Genomic DNA, 12,748 nt, shown 5'->3' on the forward strand with positions numbered 1-12,748 from the left:
GCACAATGCTATATTGGTTGTAGTTGATAAATTGAACAAAAGTTCCCATTTCATCCCATAAGAGGCACTTATGATGTTACCGATGTGTTATGATTTTTTATAAGTGAAGTTATTCGAATACATGGGTTACCCACAAAGATCATTTCTGATAGAGACTCTTGATTTACATCTAGGTTTTGGACAAGTTTGCAGTCAACACTAGGGACTCAGTTGAACCTGAGCACTGCATATCATCCAGAAATAGATAGGAAAACTGAAAGAGTAAATCAGGTTATGGAAGACATGCTTAGAATGTACGTCATGGATAATCAGACTCAGTGGGAAAGGTACTTACCATTGGTAGAGTTTTCCTATAATAACAGTTACCACAGTTCAATTGGGATGCCTCCTTATCAAGCTCTATATGGGAGGCCATGTAGGACACCATTGAGTTGGGAAAGTTGGAGGATCGAGTAATAGTTGGGTCGGAATTAGTTCAAGAAATGGAGGAACAGGTAAGATAGATTTGACAAAGGTTAAAGGAAGCACAAGATAGATAGAAGAGTTATGTTGATTCACATAGGACTGATCGAAGTTATGAAGTAGGAGACCAAGTTTTTATTCGTATCCGACCCAACAAAAGCACCATTCGGTTTTGGAAAGGGACGAAGTTGTCACCTCGGTTTATAGGACCTTTTAGGATCAAGGAGAAGATTGGACCAGTTGCCTATCGTATTGTACTGCCACCCCATTTGCATAAAACTCATGATGTTTTTCATGTATCTATTTTACGACATTATGTTTCTGATGAATCTCACAAACTGGATTGGAGGGAATTACAAGTCTCGGACATGGGAACCATAATGGTCGAACCATTATGCATATTGGACTGTAGGGTTTGACAGCTCAGACGTCACATGGTGGACCAGGTTAAGGTCCAGTGGGACAAGTATAACCCAGGATCTGCTACCTGGGAGGATGCAGAGACTATACGTCGTGACTACCCCTCACTTTTTGAGCATATGTGATGCCCATTTTGACTTAGATAACTACCTATGCTAAGGCTCTATTTGTAGTTCCATGTTATTTATTTATGAACACTATGTAATATTGATGCATTTAGTTGGACAAGTGAAACTACTTATATAAATCATTAGATGGATTAGGTATTGATGATTGAAATGTTTGATGTATGACCTAATGTATGACTTACTTGGTTATGATTTATCTAGTGCATGACTTATCAGAGTTATTGTTGTTTCATGTATGGCTTAAGTGGATATGATTTATCTAATGAATGACTTAGTGAAATTATGATTTATCTAATGTAAGATTTATTTCCAGTATGAACTACAAAATTGACACGTGGATACTAGACTTAATAACATGATGTTTAAGATCACTTCTCTATATTTATTTTGTTGTTATATATATGCATGAAGGAGAACTAACTTGTAGATTGCAAAGAACTATATGATAAATAAGATCTACTCTTCCATTGGGGAAGGTCGAGACATCTAATGAGGAATGGTATGAATGTCCATTCCTCATATGTCCCCACCACCTCTCATGAATGTCGCCCCAACTTTGGTTTTAATGTCATTGAATTTCACCCCTCGACACCTCATCGAGCCTCCCCCTTCTTATCCTTCCATTTACTCCTTATCCTTTCATTAACCTTCAGGTGGTACATCTCCAAGCACCCCTTATTAATCCAATAAACGTTACCATTCCATATCATTATTTTAATAAATTATCATCATTAAATAACATAATGTTATTATAATAAATATCATCATTCAATAGTACCTATTTTAATCCATATCAACACTTAATAAAATATTGTTATTCTAAAAAATATCAGCATTCAATAATAGTATTTTAGAAATATTAATCAAACTTGAAGAATGTTATTAATTTAATAATTTAAATGAATCATGTTTAAATGTAATCAGTAGATATAAATAATTTTTAAGGTTAATTAATCACTAATCACGATTAACCATTTATTTAATCATCCAACACTTTAAGATTTAGAATACTAATGTATGTGTGAGAGGTGTGGGTTTATAGCTAGCATACACATACCTCGTACATATACTAATAATACTTGGTGTGATTAGGCACAAAATCAATCACTTAGTAGGGAGGCTAATAAGATAATGTAAGATAATACGTTCAAGTAGGATATTACATACACCCATCCTTAAAAAAAAAAAAACTTTGTCCCAAAGTTAGACTCAAAGGTTACCAACAATCTATAAGTAGTATGACAACAAGGCATATCAAAACATAAATAGATATGGTAGTCAAATTAAGTAAGTCAAGCAAGAATTCCTCTTCCCCTCTAGAGTCTCCAACTAACCTATAGCCTCCTATCCTCCCTAACCTACTTCCGCTCCCATCCGATCCACCCTCTGCTGCAATATACTATGGCATCAACTATATCGATCTAACCAATGATAGAACCAAGATGATAAAAGCATTGACTATATCGACCTAACTACCCCATCAAGCAACTGGAAATCATCATCACACTATAGGGTAGTGTGTCCATCACTTCCCTCCCATGATTCCATGCTTGGAGGTTACATGGTGGGAAATGTATCCACCCATCCTCAAAACTAGGGTCAACACCCTGATATGGACCACACTACGACACTGGTTAGATACTTTTCATTGAACAATTCAGCCAGGAAGTCATATCACCTACAATCTTCATTGTACCTATTTCATAATAGTGCATGTCAAGTAGATACAAAATGTAATAAAACATTGTACATAATACCATTCCTCGGATTTATCGCCATCCCCCAGTTACTAGCATGGATCTTAGTTATCGGATAGTACCTTCCAATTCTGCAAGTTAGTTCTCATCCATGCATATATATAATAAAAATATATATATAGAAAAATGATCATAATCATCGTTTTATTAAGTCTGGTATCTACATACGCATTTTGTAATTAATATCAATACACTAGAGGTAAATCTTTCATCAAATAAATCATGACTTCGATTTAAGTCATTCACTAAATAAATCATATCCAATTAAGCCATACATCAAACAAATCATAAATTCGATAAGTCACGCACTAGATAAATCATATCCAATTAATCCATACATCAAACAATTCATAACTCTGATAAGTCATGCACTAGATAAATCATATTCAATTAAGCCATACATCAAATAAATCATAATTCTGATAAGTCATGCACAAGATAAATCGTAACCAAGTAAGCCATGCTTCGGGTAAATCATACATCAGATAAGTCATACATCAAATACTTTAATCAACAAAACCTAATCCATCAAGGTTTTGTATAAGTAAATATCATTTGTCCAACTAAAATGTATCAATATTACATAGTGTTCATAAATAAAACAACAGGGAAATACAATTAGAGCCTCAATATAGGTAGTTATTTAGGGAAAAATAAACATAACAAATGGTCAAAAAGTGAGGGTTAGTATTGTATAAACACTTCCAAAGAGGCTAAATATCTTTCACGTCAACTCCTAATTAGATACACACCTTATATCGTACATAGAATATTTTCTTTTAGATGAATGGAATATAATCATTGATAAACCTTATCCACCCATATTCGTCCAATGGACTACAAGCACATCAATATGGATAAAGTATGTATTGCATTTCACTCCTATCAATACTAAAGTTTCATTTCTAGTTCACACCATTCTTAGTGGATTGGCATTTAGTAATCATCATTCCACAAAACACACAATCTCCTCCATATGAATGAACTTAGAAAGTTTCTCGTCACTTGATCATTATAGAACCTAATCACTTGTACCTCACTAGGATAAGCAAACATATTCACGTGAGAGATGTTATTTTTTTATCTTAAAACACTTCAATACCATCTCAACCTTCAACTAGTTAAAATTTACCTAATATTTCATGAACATCTCAATGCTATACCTTTCACTAATAAATAAATGATCTACCTTATCTTGGATTTATATAACATCTATTCAACCATAACATGATTGTTTCTAAGTTCCATGTAGTGTAGAACCATTGAAATTAATATCACTAATTTTAAATTTGGATATGATCTAAGTATTAAAATGAAGACATCAAATATTTTTTTGATACACCTAAAGTTTATATAATCTATACATTCAACTATATTATAATGGACTTTCCTTAAATTATCCCTTTAAACTAGTAGGTATCTAGTTCAATGGTGGTTTGAAATTTCAAAGTGGCTATTGATATTATATATAAGTAGAACTCATGTAACAAACCTCATTAAAAATTGATGTAAAAATATATAAATACCACGGATGATGGGACACGTATTTCAAGCTAAATGGTGGGCAGGACATCCTAGTGGGTGTTCATTTGGTTGTTTATGTCTAAGGAAATTGGCAAAGGCAATGGCTAAGACATTGAAGAGGAAAAAAGATATTTTGGCACATTTATTTATGAAAATAATGGAAATTAGGAGAAAAAGAAGGTGAAAGGTCACAGGTTGCATGTGAGGAGGAAAATAATGGAAATTGAAGAAAATAGAGGCCTCGTCCATAAAGAGGTTTTGAGGATCAGTTGGCAAGCTTGGTCAGTATTACGGCTTGATCAATTCAGTTTCGAAGCATTCTCATTATTCTCTCTCTCTCTCATACTCTTAGAAACTTAGAGTTTTCTTGGAACACTTTGGCATTGGAGCAAGAAAAGAAAATAAGGTAAGAGGAAGCAAAGATCAAGCAGGGAAAGGTAGGATCAAGCAACTACAACAGGCTTCATTGCAGGTATCGACTTGCATGTGTATTTTCCTTGCTATATTTGGCATGCATGGGATTGCATGTGTTTCTTTTCTACCATGGCATGGGTTTTTCCAGGTGTGACAATATTTTCAGCCTAGCCTTGCCATTTCCTGATAGCTTTGATGAGATGGGTTCTCTCATTCAGTTTATGTGGGATGGTTGGATTGGATTCGAAGTTGAGTGGGGTGGATATCCGAATTGACAAACACATGGTGTAGTGGTCCCTGAACTAGACTGAGGATCATGAAGCCACTGGCCTAGTAACCCCTGAACCAGACTGTGGGTTGCGGTAAAGCCAGATTGTGTGCCTCAGTAGGCCTAGGAATCCTTGTTGGTGAATGGCGAGATATATGGTAAAGCAAAGAGGTGGATTTTCTTTAACTTCCTTCTCTTTTGTACTATGTGAGGCTCTTTCTTCCTTCAATAATGATGCACATAAACATAGTGCATGTTCAAGCTCTTCGTGAAAAGTTTAATTTAAACGGATGACATATTATTTCATCAATTGGTTCGTATTCTTCTTTTCCTTAAAGGGGAGAATAAATATTCAACATAATAAATATATAAGGTATTTCAGTATAGATTCATCTTAACTTTGAATTTATCATGTGCAAAGAGGGATTATTGACATGCAAATATTACTATTCATGTTATTTCTAATAAACATTAATAAGCATATATATGTGATTTTTGTAGGTTACAAGTTCTATTATAAAGAACATGGGTATGTATAGCTCCATAAATTAAGTATCTAAATTGCTACACTAAAGAGGTTTATTGTTAGACAATTGAAATATCTCATGCATCAGTGTAACAATTTGACATTTAACTATTTTGTAACCTTAAACCATTGTAGATCCATCTTAAATATGGATCTATCTTGTATTGAGGAGGATCAAATCGCTTAAGGTGCAAATATTTCTTCAAGTTTTTGCAATCGAAAATGGGGTTGCACCTTGAAGGATTTGATCCTACTCTATGCATATTGATCATGCTTTGGAGCAAAGAGTTGGTGTTGTGGCTTATTTTAGCTTCCACCAATGTTCCCTACTCTTAGGTTATTCTCCAACTTTGCATTGTGTTGTGGATCTAGTCTTTATTATGGTACTTGTAGTCATTGGCTCGAACCAACTAGTTTGCATTACAAGCAAACCACAAGGGTATCACATTGCATGTTTGGACGTGCTTAAATGTAACGTGCTATATGTGTGTGTGGCCATGTGCACTATATATATATATATATATATATATATATATATATATATTTATATTTATATATAACGTGCTATATGTGTGTGTGACCAAAATCAAGAACATTTGAACTTGGTAGAGGCTCCCAAAACATGAGCTTTAAGTCCTATTTTCAGATCAAAAGACTCAAATGTAGAATATGGGATAGATTGCCATGTTAGCAATCATTAGAGTTATCATGTAAAATGAAATCAACTGTATCAACTTACATTTAGCATATCAAAAGTACATCAAAACTTAAAATAAGTAGGTAGAAAATAGCAACAAGTTTTGATAAGAGTAGTTAAGAGCATTAGCAGCTTCAAATTAGGAAGTCATGCAGATTAAAAAAGGGAAAATCTCTGAATGGGCTCATAAAACAATTAAAATGCCTCAGCTTCAATAGATAAGAAAACAACAAAATTGAAACTCAATGTAGTGTAAAGCAACTAAAATGCATTGCTAGACAGACTAAATTACAATAAAGGCTTTATATTGACAGATAGTGGCCACTGTTAGCAAAAATTGTAAGCAGCTAGACTATGATCATTGAAAATTTTTCAGCAGACAGTGAAGACCTTCCACCCTTTGGTGAGAATAAGGGTATATAAGAGTCATAGGTGCCCAAAGCATGGACTTGTGTATGAGCACTAAACTTCACCAGCTCAAATTCAAAATCACAAGCATTTTGGCAGATTCTCAACATTGTAAATATAAGATGGGCAGGTGATAACAGAGTGAGGATTCAAGGGTATATGTTTAAGTTGGGCATGATAAAAATAACATCGGAAAATACATAAAACATTCCAGATCCATAGATCCTGTCGCCCCAAAAAATGTGGTTAAACGGGCAGGGACAAACAAAATGAACAAATTATATTAGGTGTAAAGCTATGAGAAGTCACCTCTATGAATAGGATGGTTAGGATACATCGTCATGAGATCTAATTTTGGTTTTAGAATTGATGATCATATTCACTTCTTCTGTCTCAAACATAGGAGGTGCCATTATAACCCTCTCATCCACTTCTATGTGCAATGTTTTCTAGGATTTTCATTCTCACAATTAATTGTAAGCATGGGTGGACATGTATGTTTATGTATTTATATGAGGCATTCTTCTATGTTCCCACAAAATTTTCTATGTTCAATGTCAGTAAGTGGTGTTGGCCTACAAACATCTAGTCTCTAGTAGTTCCACCCTTCCCAGACTCGAAAGGTCAGTGCGGGGATTTTCAATCATATCCCACATTGTCAAAACTAAATAAACAAACCACGAAAATTCACTCCATAAGGTTAAAGAGTAACTACTTTAACTAAGAGCATCTTAAAATTTCTTACATGTAGCATTTAAGCAATAAAATTTCTTTATCAAAAGTAGCATTTAAGCAATAAAATCAACGAGAATCGATCTCAGGTTGCACGGCTAAGGGCAGGAAACGAACCACGGCTTATTACTCGACTGGCCTAATTAGAGAAACCAAAGGCTTGTTACATGAATATCACAATTCATCCCAAGCTAGCCATAACAGGCATGATTCCTCGTGGTCATTCTGGTTCACATAAATCCAACAATATAAAATTAGTGAAAACCTATCTTTGAGATCTGCGTTTCCAAATTTTGCTAAAATATTGTTTCTGTGAAATGTAAACTGTAATAAGTGGAAAAACCTTTGCAATAGATCGTCCTTGAGGCCTTTACAGATATTCTTTAATAATCTGGTTTAGCGACGTGACCTGTGCAGGAAAAATGCAGAATTTGGTGTATCTGTGAGTGGTGAAAAATGCAGAATCTGGTGTATCTGTGAGTGGTTTAGGCTCTGTCTGGTTGCAAGTTCTGAAGGCGCACGATGGGGGCTCCCGAATCGTCCGGACGGGAGGATCTGTCAGACAGATACCAGTCGGAGTTAATGCAGAAGGGTGGAAGGGTGGTGGAGGAATGCGGAGTTGGCGAAAGTGGTGGAGGGTGGCGGAGAGAATTCCCGATTGTCGGAGCTGGAATTTTTTTCGGGCGGCCCCAGAAACCGGGCAATTCCTCCGCCTAGTTAGACTCTATGCATATTGATCATGCTTTGGTGCAAAGAGTTGGTGTTGTGGCTTATTTTAGCTTCCACCAATGTTCCCTACTCTTAGGTTATTCTCCAACTTTGCATTGTGTTGTGGATCTAGTCTTTATTATGGTACTTGTAGTCATTGGCTCGAACCAACTAGTTTGTATTACAAGCAAACCACAAGGGTATCACATTGCATGTTTGGATGTGCTTAAATGTAATGTGTTATATGTGTGTGTGACCATGTGCATCATATATATATATATATATTGGAAAAAGAACATTTCTTATTTTGCATGTGAATGCTTTGGTGCTTTTTTAATTTAGGAGATGTGTGATTCTTTCAGTTTTTAACATGGAGTTAACAAGTGGCATTTAAAAAAATATTAATAAGAAAAGGAAATTTCAATATTCACTTTATTTATTTATCTATCTAACTACATATAAAGAGATTGAAATTGAAATTTTTCTTATTACACCAAAAGATAAACAACCTATTATGAGAAAGATGAAAGATTCCTTTTATATTCAATGTGGAATTAACACGTAACATTTACAAAAATAGTAATGGAAGATAATATTTGAATGTCCCCATAAATAAATAGTATTTCTATGTCCACTTTAAGTTAGTTATATATATATATATGACTTGAAAGTATATATATATATATATATATATATATATATATATATAACTTTGGGATGGGTAACCCTCAATGCTTCTAAGTGAAATTAGAAAAAACATATATTAATAACAAAAAAATTATTTGAATATCCACATCGAGTATATATATATATCATTTCTTATTGATCATATATGTACTTTTTACATTTAGTATGAGAGGTGTGTGTTAGTGTTTAATATATAGTTGAGGAGTGACATTTAAAAGATATATTAATAGCATTTTTTTTTTAAATGTCCACTATAAATAAAAGATTTCAATGTTCAAGTTAAGTAAAATATTTTAAAATCCACTTTACACACACGTCAAACAACTAAAAATTGGAAATTTCTTATGGATAAAACATTTTAATAGTGAGTTATAATATATAACAACTATTTGTAATATATGTATAAAGAGCCAACATAAACCCATTTTAACTTTATGTGGAAATGGATCAAATCTTTCAAAGTGAAAAAAAATAATAATAATAAATAAAAATAAAAATAAATAAATAAATAAAATGAAAAAGAAAAAAAAATGAAAAACATGAAGAAATATATGCATCTCTATAAATTTGATCCATCTAAGTACATGATAAATATTAAGATAAAATTGCAAATAACAATCTCATAGACACATTTAAATTCAAGTTCACACAAAATGATTTTCAAAAATGAAATACAAAAATTTTAAGATAAATGGACAAATATAATATTAATAAGATATAAACTAAGACCATAAAGTTATTGCCATTATATTTTATTTCACTTAAACATTAAAATTACTATTATTAAAAATTATATGTTTAGTAGAATCATACCATTATAGAAAATTATATATTTAATAAAATCAATTTTCATACAATTATGTTTTTCATATAGTAATTTTTAAAATTTATTTGTATTTAAATTTTTTTATTAATATTTTCCACAACATGTTTTGGGTTTCTAACTATTTTTTAAATATTATTAATATTTTTGTTGTTAAATTTTTCTAATTTTCTTTATATTTCTTAAAATAATATTTTTGTTAGAAAATACTAAATATTAACATTAATTTACTCATGCAATGACTAAATGACTTATAGATGCGTTTACTCATTCGAACAAATAAACATAAAAATTACTCATATAAAAATAAATATATTCATTTATTAGTCCCTGCCATCTGACATCCGGCCGGGACTATTGTAATCGTTTCATGTGGACTTAGCATTAGTTCGGTGGTGCTTTCCCTGTCTGTTATGCGCTTATAACAAAGTTCTGTGAGGTGTGAGGTGTTATGTGCGGTGTTATGTGCAAATAACCAAGGTGGGATTCGGCTTTAACCTTTTCCATCTTATTTGGCCTCTTCCCGAGCCTCGGGAAGAGGCCCGAACATAGGTTAAGTTGCAAATTGTGGCCAGTTTCATTATCCCTGACCGTCAACCGTTAGCGTTAATGCTAGCATTAATTCGCTATTTGGTAAACAGGTTTCGTTATTTGGTAAGGTATATGGTAAGGTTGCATGTTGTCCAGGTGTTGTTGCAGGGTATTAACAGCTGCATCGCTGTTCAAGGTTTTGGTTCAGAAAGAGCGGCTCGACAATGCGAGCTCAGCAGTGGAAATAGTGAAGAAACCTGTGGATCGGCTCTGTTTGCAGCGGTGACGATTACAGCTGGTGATCGGCTCTGTGAGGGCGCAAGAGCAGCTTTCTCCAGAATGTGCTTGAGGTGCTGTATTAGCGCTGCATCTGCAAATTAAGCATTGTTACTGATATGCATGATTCAGAATGATTCATGCCATTGCTGTTTTGAAAAACTGGCATTTCTCTTTTCAGTTTACTATTAGGGTTTTATAGCGGTGACGATTACAGAGCGCGGGCGGCTCTGTGAGGGCGCGGGAGCAGCTTTCTCCAGAATGTGCTTGAGGTGCTGTATTAGTGCTGCATCTGCAAATTAAGCATTGTTATTGATATGCATGATTCAGAATGATTCATGCCATTGCTGTTTTGAAAAACTGGCATTTCTCTTTTCAGTTTACTATTAGGGTTTTATTTTGTGAAACTGTTCTATTTTCAGGTTTCTATTGCGTTTCTATTTTGCAATATTGTTTAAGCAGATGATATTGGAATCTGCAGGGTGGTTCTTGGCAGTGTGAGTGACTATTGCGTTCACCATGCACAGTGCCCTGTTGTTGTGGTGAAGCCCAAGAAAGAACAGGCTCATTGATTTTTATTACCTCGTGCCACCTTTGTGCTTTGATTCATCTTATACTTGTTGGTCTTTATGCCTGATATGAAGCAGCAGATACTACATCTAATTGAAATATTCTAAAACATAAATATGGACTGAGAATTTCAATAATCACTCAGGATATCTGTTAGTGATTTTCATTATTCTATTTGAACATCAAAATATACTCTATTTTTATGTACGATATATATATACTGTTGTTACATGATTTGATATTTCATTTGAATCATGCTCCCTTTGCATCTTATTGTGTGGCATCATATTTATCTCTAACAGACATTCTAATTCACTGTGATTATTTAGGTAATGACAATTCACAAGCAGGGAGATTTATATGGGTTGGAGTTTTGACGAGACGAACTAGCTGTTCCATCCGTGGCCGCTTTATCCTCTGCAGGAGTCAAATTCGTTGCTACAGACGGCGACCTCACCACAATACTTTGATGAGAAGACTGCCTAATCTTGAGAAATCTGGTGGCATTTGAATCTTCTGCGGCTCCGGGTGCGCTGGTTTTCACACGATACACCGATTTCATAAACGGGATGATCGACAGCGAAGAAGATGTTAGATTGCTAAAAGAGAGTTTCTGAATGAACGTGTATTCGGGTCGTGGAAATTCCTTTCTCTGGTAGCTGCAGCGATACTTTGGCGGTGATACGGAATGTTTTACTTTACGTTGCTAACATGTGGCCACGTTTCTTTGCGCATGCAACATTTGGCTTTTACGTTGCTAACATGTGGCCATGTTTCTTTGCGCATGCAACATTTGGGAGCCTGTCGTATTCATTTTTCTAACCGGCATATTCACTTTACTAATAATTTTAATGAACTTCAATTTATGTTTAAATATAATAACAACTACTTTGGTGAGACAGTTTCAAGGAATGCCCTTAGCTGGACAACCTTAGCTCGACAACATTCCTTCTTGCCTGTTGTTGGAGCCTCCACCAGAACCACTATACCAGGGTAATATGATTGTCAATGCTGATGTTAAGTTGTGATTTTAGTTTAAGGTTTGTAAATATATTATCTTACTCTCTGTATGGTTCATGCAGAATGCCAATTATCTTTAGCTTCATTGTGGATTGACAAATCTGTGAGCATTTTTGGTTTTGAAGGGCTGTTGCCAGTGTTTCTGAAAAGCCAGCAGGCGCACAGCTGACAATTTTCTATTCTGGCTCAGTAAATGTTTATGATGATGTTCCTGCAGACAAGGTATGCCCAAATAAGGTTACATGAACACTTGCTTGTGTGCGATTAAAATGCTGAGGCGTTTCATATGTTACGGATCCTAAGAAACTGAGCAGACCATTGTTTATAGCTTATGTATAACGAATTTGACCTCCTATCAGCCGCGTCTTTTTCCATGCAATATGGAAGGTTTATTGTATTTTTGTCAAAAAAACAGAGAACTGTAAAGGATGCCAGTTTTCATTTTAGCTGAAAGCTATTTTTATAAAATTTCTTAGCAGTAGCATCACTTGGTGCAAGTGTGGCATAAATGAACTTATATAGTAGGTACTAATTGATGCAGTTACATAGGTAGCACAGTAGTGTATCCAAGCACACGATTTCAATAGTGATGGGCCTAGTTTTGACTAGCTCCCTCCAACCAGTATCTGGCATTCTTGACAACCTTGCTGCTAGAACACATGTTGCTGTCCATGTAAAATGCAAGTTGATAAACTGAACATTTTCTTGATGGTTAGTCGTTGTCTTTATCATTAATTGAAAATGGATTGGATTGAGAATTTCACCTCTCCTTGAGGTGGACTGTGTGCCAGTATGGT

At 34.4% G+C, this 12,748-nt stretch overlaps 1 long non-coding RNA gene across 1 annotated transcript; it reads left to right on the plus strand.

Moving 5' to 3' along the window:
- Positions 1-10,456: 10,456 nt before the first annotated feature.
- On the plus strand, positions 10,457-11,177 carry LOC149236626 (uncharacterized). Its single transcript, XR_016268413.1, has 2 exons — positions 10,457-10,633; positions 10,843-11,177. It is a non-coding gene; the product is annotated as an uncharacterized LOC149236626 (long non-coding RNA).
- The last annotated feature ends 1,571 nt before the right edge of the window (positions 11,178-12,748 follow it).

The sequence above is a fragment of the Pinus tabuliformis genome, chromosome 8, assembly GCF_031772625.1.
Source record: "Pinus tabuliformis cultivar Carrire ecotype Pingquan chromosome 8, CPIR1, whole genome shotgun sequence".
Taxonomy (NCBI): Eukaryota; Viridiplantae; Streptophyta; class Pinopsida; order Pinales; family Pinaceae; genus Pinus; species Pinus tabuliformis.